The 12304-nt window shown below is 38.2% G+C and overlaps 1 long non-coding RNA gene across 1 annotated transcript in view; it reads right to left on the reverse strand.

Annotated features, from left to right (window-relative positions):
- Positions 1-8145: 8145 nt before the first annotated feature.
- Positions 8146-12304, reverse strand: part of LOC132345096 (uncharacterized) — a 262772-nt gene continuing 258613 nt past the window's right edge. The window contains exon 3 of the long non-coding RNA XR_009494224.1: positions 8146-8231. This is a non-coding gene — a long non-coding RNA (uncharacterized lncRNA). The remainder of the gene's footprint in view (positions 8232-12304) is intronic.

The raw sequence follows: 12304 nt of genomic DNA on the forward strand, positions 1-12304 counted from the left end.
TAAGGTACACTGGAAGTTACTTTTTAAATTTATTTTAATTGGAGGCTAATTACTTTACAATATTGTAGTGGTTTTTGCCATACATTGACATGAATCAGCCATGGGTGTACATGTGTTCCCCATCCTGAACCCCCTACCCAACTCCCTCCCCACCCCATCCCTCAGGGTCATCCCAGTGCACCAGCCCTGAGTATCCTGTCTCATGCATCAAACCTGGGCTGGTGATCTATTCCACATAGGATAATATACATGTTTCAATGCTATTCTCTCAAATCATCCCACCCTCACCTTCTCCCACAAACCAAAGTCTGTTCTTTACATCTGTGTCTCTTTTGCTGTCTCATATATAGGGTCATTGCTACCATCTTTCTAAATTCCATATATATGCGTTAATACACTGTATTGGTGTTTTTCTTTCTGACTTACTTCACTCTGTATAATAGGCTGCAGTTTCTTTCACCTCATTAGAACTGATTCAAATGCATTCTTTTTAATATCTGAGTTTGATGGACAGGGAGGTGTGGCGTGCTGCAATTCATGGGGTTGCAAAGAGTCGGACACGACTGAGCAACTGAACTGAATTGAACTGAACTGAATATTCCATTGTGTATACATACCATAGCTTTCTTATCCATTCAATTGCTAATGGACATCTAAGTTGCTTCCATGTCCTAGCTATTGTAAACAGTGCTGTAATGAACATTGGGGTACACGTGTCTGTTTCAATTCTGGTTTCCTCTGTGTGTATGCCCAGCAGTGGGATTGCTGGGTCATATGACAGTTTCTATCTCCAGTTTTTTAAGGACTCTCCACACTGTTCTCCATAGTGGCTGGCCTAGTTTGCATTCCCACCAACAGTGTAAGAGGGTTCCTTTCTCTCTGCACCCTCTCCAGCATTTATTGTTTGTAGACTTTTTGATAGCAGCCATTCTGACCAGTGTGAGATGGCACTTCATTGTGGTTTTGGTTTTCATTTCTTTGATAATGAGTGATGTTGAACATCTTTTCATGTGTTTGTTAGCCATCTGTATGTCTTCTTTGAAGAAAGGTCTGTTTAGTTCTTTGGCCCATTTTTTGATTGGGTCATTTATTTTTCTGGAATTGAGCTGCATGAGCTGCTTGTGTATTTTTGAGACTAATTCTTGTCAGTTGTTTCGTTTGCTATTGTTTTCTCCCATTCTGAAGGCTGTCTTTTCACCTTGCTTACAGTATCATTTGTTGTGCAAAAGCTTTTAAGTTTAATTAGGTCCCATTTATTTTTGCTTTTATTTCCATTACTCTGGGAGGTGGGTCATAGAGGATCCTCTATGATTTACATCAGAAAGTGTTTTGCCTATGCTTTCTTCTAGGAGTTTTATAGTTTCCGGTCTTTAATACATTTTGAGTTTATTTTTGTGTATGGTGTTAGAACGTGTTCTAGTTTCATTCTTTTACAAGTGGTTGACCAGTTTTCTCAGCACCACTTGTTAAAGAGACTGTCTTTTCTCCATTGTATACTCTTGCCTCCTTTGTCAAAGATAAGGTGTCCATAGGTGCATGGGCTTATCTCTGGGCTTTCTATTTTGTTCCATTGACCTACATTTCTGTCTTGTGCCAGTACCATACTGTCTTGATGACTGTTGCTTTGTAGTATAGTCTGAAGTCAGGCAGGTGGATTCCTCCAGTTCCATTCTTCTTTCTCAAGATTGCTTTGGCTATTCGAGGTTTTTTGTATTTCCATACAAATTGTGAAATTATTTGTTCTAGTTCTCTGAAAAATACTGCTGGTAGCTTGAAAGGGATTGCACTGAATCTATAGATTGCTTTGGGTAGTATACTCATTTTCACTCTATTGATTCTTCTGATCCACAAACATGGTATATTTCTCCATCTATTTGTGTCATCTTTGATTTCTTTCATCAGTGTTTTATAGTTTTATATATATATGCCTTTTGTTTCTTAGGTAGGTTTACTCCTAAGTATTTTATTCTTTTCATTGCAATGGTGAATGGAATTGTTTCCTTAATTTCTCTTTCTGTTTTCTCATTGTTAGTGTATAGGAATGCAAGGGATTTCTGTGTGTTAATTTTATACCCTGCAACTTTACTATATTCTTTCATTAGCTCTAGTAACTTTCTGATGGAGTGTTTAGGGTTTTCTATGTAGAGGATCATGTCATCTGCAAACAGTGAGAGTTTTACTTCTTTTCTAATCTGGATTCCTTTTATTTCTTTTTCTTGTCTGACTGCTGTGGCTAAAACTTCCAAAACTATGTTGAATAGTAGTGGTGAGAGTGGGCACCTTTGTCTTGTTCTTGACTTTAAGGGAAATGAGAGGTTACTTTAAGAGCTCAATGAATAGCTATAAGAATACACACTCTATAAAATGCACAGTTATACATTCCCAGCCAGAAAGCATTTGCTTTGACATGGTATTTAAAATCCAGATAAAATAGAAATAGGCTTGAGAATCTTTTCACTAAAGTGGAAAGTCCAGATATTTTGAACATGTGATACAACAGCCTAAGGACTTTTCTATTTCACAAGAACATTCAGATTCTAATTTGAAATAACTGAAGCTCCATGATGTTTGTGCAAACCTAGAAAAACTGCATTTACTGGACTCTCTGTATATGCTGAATGAAGATCAATAGTGCAACTTGTTAAGAATGAATATATCATGTAGTTCTAACCATCATGGAGTGTCAAAATCAAGGTGGTGTCATAATCAGGTGTACCCATTTTTTATTCACTCTTCCACTCTGCTCAATGCCTTCTTCTATACTATGAGTGCCCAAGTGGTAAGTATATTTCATCAGAAGAAGTGATTTATGAAAGAAGTTTACTCAACTGGAGTAATTTTTCTATAATGTAGAGTGAGGTTGAAAATTCAACTGATACTACAATCTGGATATTAAAAAAAAAAAAAACCCTTATAGATTATCTATATACTTCTACACAGGCCCTCACACACTATTTAGCAGGGAAAAATTAACTCAGCATCATTTACATTTATCATAACTTAAGTAATAATTAAGCTAAGTAATTAGACTTCCTAGGATTAGCATATTTTCTTGGATGGTGATCTTCTTTCCTCAGTTCTTCCCCTAAGGTGGTATCTCAGAACATGAATAGAGGAATGTTTGCTTCATTAGATCTCTAAAGAGTGAATTATTGGGAATCTTTTTTCATGGCATCTTCTGATGTTTTGTGTGATGCTCAGACATGCTCTCTGAGCTCAAGATTTGTATGTCAAGGTGCTTACTTGACATTTTATATGTAATAAGCATCACAATCTGAAATGTCCAAAAGAGAACTCATGTTTTATTCCTTTGGGATGTTCCCCATTCATGTGAATGGTCCCATTATCACCTAGTTTCTCAAGACAAAACCCCAGGATTCATTTGCTTTCCTTTACCTCCCCCATCTAGTCTTTTCCATCCTACTGTTTTCCTCTATTTCTTTGCATTGATTGCTGAGGAAGGCTTTGTTATCTTTTCTTGCTATTCTTTGGACCTCTGCATTCAGATGCTTATATCTTTCCTTTTCTCCTTTGCTTTTTGCTTCTCTTCTTTTCACCTGACCTGCCTCTGAGAAACCTATATGCAGGTCAGGAAGCAACAGTTAGAACTGGACATGGAACAACAGACTGGTTCCAAATAGGAAAAGGAGTACGTTAAGGCTGTATATTGTCACCCTGTTTATTTAACTTATATGCAGAGTACATCATGAGAAATGCTGGGCTAGAAGAAGCACAAGCTGGAATCAAGATTGCCGGGAGAAATATCAATAACCTCAGATATGCAGATGACACCACCCTTATGGCAGAAAGTGAAGAGGAACTCAAAAGCCTCTTGATGAAGTGAAAATGGAGAGTGAAAAAGTTGGCTTAAAGCTAAACATTCAGAATATGAAGATCATGGCATCTGGTCCCATCACTTCATGCGAAATAGATGTGGAAACAGTGGAAACAGTGTCAGACTTTATTTTTGGGGGCTCCAAAATCACTGCAGATGGTGACTGCAGCCATGAAGTTAAAAGACGCTTACTCCTTGGAAGGAAAGTTATGACCAACCTAGATAGCATATTCAAAAGCAGAGACATTACTTTGCCAACAGAGGTCCGTTTAGTCAAGGCTATGGTTTTTCCAGTGGTCATGTATGGATGGAAGAGTTGGACTGTGAAGAAAGCTGAGCACCGAAGAATTGATGCTTTTGAACTGTGGTGTTGGAGAAGACTCTTGAGAGTCACTTGGACTGCAAAGAGATCCAACCAGTCCATTCTGAAAGAGATCAGCCTTGGGATTTCTTTGGAGGGAATGATGCTAAAGCTGAAACTCCAATACTTTGGCCACCTCATGCGAAGAGTTGACTCATTGGAAAAGACTCTGATGCTGGGAGGGATTGGGGGCAGGAGGAGAAGGGGACGACAGAGGATGAGATGGCTGGATGGCATCACTGACTCGATGGACATGGGTTTGGGTGTACTCCGGGAGTTGGCGATGGACAGGGAGGCCTGGCATGCTGCGATTCATGGGGTCGCAAAGAGTCGGACATGACCTATGACTGAACTGAACCGAACTGAACCTCCCCCATCTAATCATCAGAAGAGCCTACCAGCTCTGCTGAAAATGTAGCTAGGATCTATCCTTTTCTTTCCATCATCTTTACCATTATTCTGGCCCAACCCTCATTATGTCTTGACTAGACTCCTAAACTAACTTTTGTATCATTTCCACTTTGTTCTACTCTTGGAAGCAGACTGATATTGAAAATGTCAATGGCTATCATTCATATGGATTGAAATCTTTTTTAGTAACATCAAAACTGAAGTTAAACTGTTCTACCAGCCAGTATGATCCAGTTTCTGCTACATCTCCAATGTTATCACTCTCACTCTCAGCCACAATGATCTCTTTTCTGTTCCTTGAGAAAGACAAACTCTTATGTGCCTTTGAGCCTCTTCAATTCACCATTCTGTGTGCTTAGGCTGTTAGCAAGCCAAAATGTCACATTATCAAAGTGGCTTCTGATCATAGTGTCAAGAGTGGTAAGAACTCAGTTCTCTGCTTTCTATCACATTACCATTTTTAACTTGTACTATATATATCACAATTTGCAATTATATCATTAATTAATTAATGTGCTTATTTATTTTACTAGTTTTTTGTCTGTCTCCCCCTTTGTTATAAGCTCCATATGATGGGGACCTTATCTATTATAGTGCCGTCACTATTGTATCTTTCTCACTTAATATTTACTGAGCAGAATGGAAGAAGAATCATACTATATGTTGTAGTTTAAAATTTAGTCAGTTATGCTTAAATATTATTTTTAAATTACAAAATGCCTTCCATAGTTGGGATAATGTAGCTTTAGTCACTTAAAACATCTATTGCTACTACTACTATATTGTCTTTAAACATTCCATAATAAAAAACAACCATGCCAACAGATACTTCAAACAAAAGCATGGTGCTTTGACTGGGCAGACATGATAAGAATTACTGGAGTGTTGGTCATATCTCCAGCTCTCACTTAGGATTCTGCCAGGAGTATGTTAGGAGCTAGTGATGATGAATTCCTTGAAGCCCCAGTCATTCAGATAGTTGATATAAGCTACATTCACTTGGAAGAAATGTATAGCTTCTATACATAAATCAGTAACTTCTATGGAAAGTGCACTTTGTCTGTAACCATGCAGATTTAAATTTTATGCCCAAAGTGCTGATAAAACAGATAGTCCAGATATTCTTTGCATTTCCTTGGTGCTGGGCCATGAAGCATGATATTGCATGAGACCAGGTTCATCCAGAATTTTCACTTGTCCTGAGATCTGAAAAGACCTAATGAAATTTAATTTGATTTGCTGGGAGCCCTATTGGCTCAACCATATTGAATTCATCTAAAAGCTTATCTCTGAAAACCTAAAAGAGTTGCTTTGACATTAATTTTTTCATCTTGTTTTGTATCATTGTGAATATCATGAATATCTCCAGAAATTACTCAAAATTGCACCTGTAGTTGTTGAAGCTTTACATTAGACTCTTCAAACATGTGAACTTTCCTCAAATTTAAGCACAGAAAGAGAGTTCAAGAAAGTCTTCCTCACAGGAAGATTTCTTAGGAAATAAACTGAAGTTAAGCAATGGAGTGCTTGTCTTCTCTCTTATTAAAGATTCTCAGAATTAATTTTCAAAGACACTTCTCACCTTTACACCTTTTGCTGAACTTATTCAGGTCTGATTAATGTGTTAAATAACTCAAACCAGCTGATATTAGTGTGGAAACACATCCATTGGCCTTCGCTCCTACATTCATTGTGTGCTGTGTACTTTTGGTTAAGTTTTTTAACCTTTGTAAGCCTCTATTTTTCCCACTGTAAAAAAGGAATTCTAGCAATTGCTATGGTATATGATTTTCTAGAATTAACTGAAATAAAGCAAGTAAAAGCCTTAACTAGGGGCTTGGCACTGTGTGTCCAATATATGCTAACTACTATCATTAGCAATATCCATGGCTATCACCTTTAATTATTTAACTATTTGTGTCTAATATATATGTTTGGCTATAAATTTTTAATACATTTCTGCAGAAAGTTTGTTGTGTCTTCAATAGTTAAGTGACAAAATTACTCCATTTTACTCAAATTTTTCCTATTTTTATTACTTATTTTGTGCTGCTGCTGCTGCTGCTAAGTCGCTTCAGTTGTGTCCGACTCTGTGCGATCCCATAGAGGGCAGCCCACCAGGCTCCCCCGTCCCTGGGATTCTCCAGGCAAGAACACTGGAGTGGGTTGCCATTTCCTTCTCCAATGCAGGAAAGTGAAAAGTGAAAGGGAAGTCGCTCAGTCATGTCCGACTCTTAGCGACCTCATGGACTGCAGCCTACCAGGCTCCTCCATCCATGGGATTTTCCAGGCAAGAGTACTGGAGTGGGGTGCCGTTGCTTATCTCTTAAATAGGTAAAATGTAAGGATATAGACATTATATGTTTTGACTGTTTTTTATGTTGAGCCTAATTTTTAAGATGACTCTCACCATGCTTCAACTGAGTACAGTTGTGTAACAGGGGCCATTCTTCCCTTTGGTTCAGGTTTCAGCCTTAAAAATACAAAATGCCTCTGCCTATAGTGAGAAGGAACTTAGGCCTTTTTTTTCCCCCCACCTAGGAGAGTATTAAAGAGTCTTCTTTCAACCCTATGTCCATCTCCTTACTAACTCCTAAGCAAAGGAGAGCCAGCAATGGAATTTGTTAGGGCCTATGACAGTCACTAGGCTTTCCAATTGAGAAGTGTTACTGCATCTTGTGTGGGTGCTTAGTCGCTCAGTCGTGTCAGACTCTTTGCAACCCCATGGACTGTAGCCCACCAGGCTCTTATGTCCATGGGGATTCTCTAAGCAAGAATACTAGAGCGGGTTGCCATGCCCTCTTCCAGGGGATCTTCTCAACCCAGGGATCAATCGAACCAGGTCTCCCACATTGCAGGCAGATTCTTTACCATCTGTGCCACCAGGGAATCCCAACTAAGGACAAAAGCAACCATATGGAAGCCTTTCTTACCCTTTGTTTTGTTGTTTGCTAAGAAGATTTAGACCTTATTTTGTGCCGTTTATCTTACTTTTTAATCTCCCTGATGGGAAGCAGCCATAAAAGTATTTCTGGTACAGAGAGGCAAGGTCACACACACACAGGCCCTCCCTGTTTCTGTCTCTTGCCTGTGGATGCGTGAAGTGAAAGTGAAGTCGCTCAGTCGTGTCCAACTCTTTGCGACCCCATGGACTGTAGCCTATCAGGCTCCTCCATCCATGGGATTTTCCAGGCAAGAGTGCTGGAGTAGATCACCATTTCCTTCTCCAGGGGATCTCCCCGACCCAGGAATCGAACCCTGGTCTCCCGCATTGCAGGCAGACGCATCACCGTCTGAGCCACCAGGGAAGCCCCATGGGTATCCCCAATTCCATAAGACTGATTCAGGAAGGGGATCTGGAGTCTGTTTCAAGATTCAAATGTTCTAAACGCAGTGGGTAGGGAGTGGGAAGCTTCTGTGTCTGACTTATCAGAGAAGCCTTGCTTTGAGAAAGTTGTAGCTTGCCTAGGAGTTAAGGCTTTAATTTGGCTATCACTTCTTATGTATAGCATGGCTTCAAAGGATACCCACAACAAGAGACAAGGTGAATGAAAGCTTTAAATTATCTGCAATCCATAACATTATGCTTTTTCTTCCAGAACAAGTCCAAGAATGTTTTCATACCTACAACAAAAAGAGTTATTAAAAAAAAAAGACAGTCTATTTGCATTCACAGATTTTCATTGAATATTTTTATTTTTCACCATGTATTATTCTCCTTAAGTTCAACCTAGAAAGGTTTATCAGTACAAAAATTTATTTTAAAAAAGACTCCTAACAGTGAAATAAACACTAGTTCTAAATATAACCTTCATGCTCTGCACAAAAAGGCACCCATAATCCCCTCAAGAACCGAGCCATGAAATCTGACCACTGTTTAATGTCAGTGAGACTTGCAGGCTCTATTTATATAAATTGGCAGACACTTATATAGTTTCTACATTTCTAAATGCGATGGCATGCCTCACTTATGTGCTAAAACTTCACAATCTCAAGAGTAAAAAGAAAATCAATTTTACTTTCAAAATCAAATTTGAAGACCACAAGAAACTACAATAACAAAATAACAATAACCAAATAGTCTGACTTGTTCCCAGAGCTGTTAGTGACATACTACTAAAAAAGCTAATTTTTAATATGAATTGCTGGAGAACAAATTACCACTTATATGAAATTCAACAGTAAAGTGCCTAAGAGCAAAGGCACAGGCTCTGGAGTGAAACAGAATTGGGTTTAAGTCCTTAGTTGGGTGAAGTCAAATGGGTTATACAATTATTATAGACCTAAATTTCTATAGACCTATAGGAAAGAGGTGAAAATTCTTTCCTTATAGGGTTATGAAAAGTATCAGTGAAAAAGTTGTCAAGCCCATAGAACAGTGCCTGACAGGAGAGCTAAAAAAACAGTAGTGATCTGTTAGATTAAGTACCTGGTTAGAAGGTACTAATCAATAAATACACTCACAACAAAAAAATGAGACAATATAAGAAAATTTATTTCCATTTTAATATGTATTTCACAGCTGCCTACAATATATTTTAAAAATATTTTCATTTTTATAAAAGAAGACAGTAATAATTTAACTAGGTATTTATTAGAACATATAGGATAATAAAAGGAATTAACAATCTAATTTACTCCCCAAGTTCTGTGTCTTTTCTTCCTCTCCCTTTTTCTTCCTCTGATTTACCTTCTGCTGGATTAATCTTTCCAAAGAACAACTATCATCTTTCTAGTCTCTTGTTCAAAATTCTTCACAGATTCCCAATTGCCCACTGAATAAAGTCCAAACTTACCTTGCTTTTCAATACTCTCCACAAATTTGGTCCTAACTCATCCTTCAGACATTATCCCTTACCCTTTTCCTTTATAAATCTTATGCTTCAGCCAAACTGAACTAGATTTTAAACTCCTCAAAGTCAGAGGAGTATTTGTCTTCATTTATTTGTCTTTGCAACCTTATTGTCTACTACACTACAATGATCCGTGTCCTTCCCAGCCAATACCAATATGAGGAGTTTATAGGTTTGCTGATTTTGTCCTTGCCACTTTCAAAATTTGTATTGTCATCTGTCATCATTTTCAATGCTGTTTTAGTCTTCTGAAATGTTAATGATTCCCAAATAACTCTAGTGCACACCATTTCAACAGCAACATCAAATAGCTAATAATAATAATAACACATTCCCAGAGAAAACATTCTGATATCACTCTGTTGATGCCTTCTTCATTTAAGACTTAACCCATGCCTTCCCTGAAAATACAGCTATCATAGACACTAAAATCTTTCGCTTAGCTTACTATGGCAGAATAGATGTTGAGATATTATTTTTTGAATAAAGGAATGAGTTAAAGGCCTCAATGAAGTACACAATATAGGCTTTCTATTTTTTTCCACTCATCTGTAGTATATCACTATTACAAAGAAAAAATTTGTTCTAAAGGCCATAATATTTTCCACTTAGTATATTTTTAAAAAGTAATGGCTTCTTACAAGAAATGGTATGCCTATTATTGCCCTCTTTTTTTTTTTTCTTTAAAACATTGAGAGCTACAATTTTCTCTTATTTAAGTACTTACATTGTTAGTGTGTGTGTTAGTCACTCAGTTGTGTCCAACTCTTTGTGACCCCATGGACTGCAGGCCACCAGGCTCCTCTGTCCATGGAATTCTCCATGCAAAAATACTGGAGTGGGTTGTAAGTGGCAACTGATAAATATTACTTAGAATTGCATACATGTAGAGCACTTTGTTCGGAGAAGGCAATGGCACCCCACTCCAATACTCCTGCCTGGAAAATCCCATGGACGGAGGAGCCTGTAAGGCTGCAGTCCATGGGGTCACTGAGCGTCGGACACGACTGAGCAACTTTACTTTCACTTTTCACTTTCATGCATTGGAGAAGGAAATGGCAACCCACTCCAGTGTTCTTGCCTGGAGAATCCCAGGGACGGGGGAGCCCGGTGGGCTGCCGTCTATGGGGTCACACAGAGTCGGACACGACTGAAGTGACTTAGCAGCAGCAGCAGCAGCAGCAGAGCACTTTGTTAGATACTATAACAAATGGTTAAAGCAATAGTTCTAAAAACGTATTCACACTTGCTACCTATGCTCTCTCTTCTTTACCCAATTGGACCTTGCTCCTAATCACCCTGTTAAAATCACTCTTGTCAAGGTCAATCACCTCCCACTCACAAAATCTAATCCTTGTATTTCTCTTCTTAGCTCAGCAGAATTGCCATAACATAAAAAGGGGTCTCTTGATTTCCCCTGTGCCCTCTACACACTTCTCCAGACATTTCCTCAATTCTTCTCCAGCTCAGTAACAAATCACTGCCCATTTATTCAAGCCCAAAACTTAGAACTAATCCTTTTTTTTTCTTCCTTCACTTCCTGCATTTAAGCCAACAGAACTAAGTTCTGTTAATGCTTCCTACAAAATGCATCCTATTTCCTCGCATCTCCACTGCAACCATATTAAAGATAGATTTACTTAAAACTATTGAACTACTACTACTACTACTGTGTTGTGTTCAGTCATGTCTGACTTTTTGCAAGCCCATGAACTGTAGCCCAGCAGGCTCCTCTGTCCATGGGATTTCCCAGGCAAAAATACTGGAGTGGGTTGCCATTTCCTTCTGCAGGGGATTTTTCTGACCCAGGGATGGAACCCTCATCTCTTGCATCTCCTGAATTGGCAGGTGGATTCTTTACCACTAGCACCACCTGAGAAGCCCACTACTACTACAATATCCCCCTAATTGGTCTCCTGCCTACATACGTATCTTGACCATCTATTATTCATTTAAAGGTAATCAGAACTTCTCACTTCCCTTCTTTTAAGTCTTCTACCAATTTTTTATTGGATGTAGAGTAGAACCCCAAATGTTTACCATGGCCTGTGTAGAAGGCCTTCATGAGGTTCCCTCCAATACCAGAAATCTCTCTTAGCTCTTCTCCTACTAACATGTTCCTTAAATAAACCAATCTCCTTCACAGTATAAATTTTTGTATCATTTCCATCTCTGTTTGGATATACCTTCCTCTGAGTGTGTACATTATTTAGGTTTCAGTTCAAACATCACCTTCTCAAAAAAGCTTCCCTTGTCATGCAATCTAGAGAGAATTCTTATTTCATTGGTTTCATAACATTTACTACAGCAATGAAATGAGTCATAATCTTGATCATTTATTTTCTTCCTTCTTTATGTGTTGTCTTCTTATTTGTCTAAATTAGATGTTATCTGAGATCCAGGAATTGTCCTCTTGTAAACTGGTCTAGACCAGTGGTTGACAAACTATTACTTCAAAGCCAACCCAACCCACCACCTTTTTTACAAACAAAGTTTAACTGAAACACAACAATACCCATTCATTTAAGAACTGTTTGTGGCTGCTTTCACACTATAAGGACAGAGTCAAGTAGTTACAACAGAGACTATAGGGCTCTCAAGTCAAAAATATTTACTATGTGACCATTTACAGAAAAAAATTTGCCATTCATATGCTAGACTTATGGGAAGCCAAGGTAATTGAATCTGTTTAGAAAAATAGCTATATAGTCAAGGAGGAAACACATTTTGAGCATAAATAGCAGTAGACTATCAAAGAAGCAGAGAAATCATCCAGAGACAGAATACATAGAATTTGATGACTTCCTGGGTATAAGGAATAAAGAAAGAAAATGAAATGACTCC

Source organism: Bos taurus, chromosome 4, assembly GCF_002263795.3.
Source record: "Bos taurus isolate L1 Dominette 01449 registration number 42190680 breed Hereford chromosome 4, ARS-UCD2.0, whole genome shotgun sequence".
Taxonomy (NCBI): Eukaryota; Metazoa; Chordata; class Mammalia; order Artiodactyla; family Bovidae; genus Bos; species Bos taurus.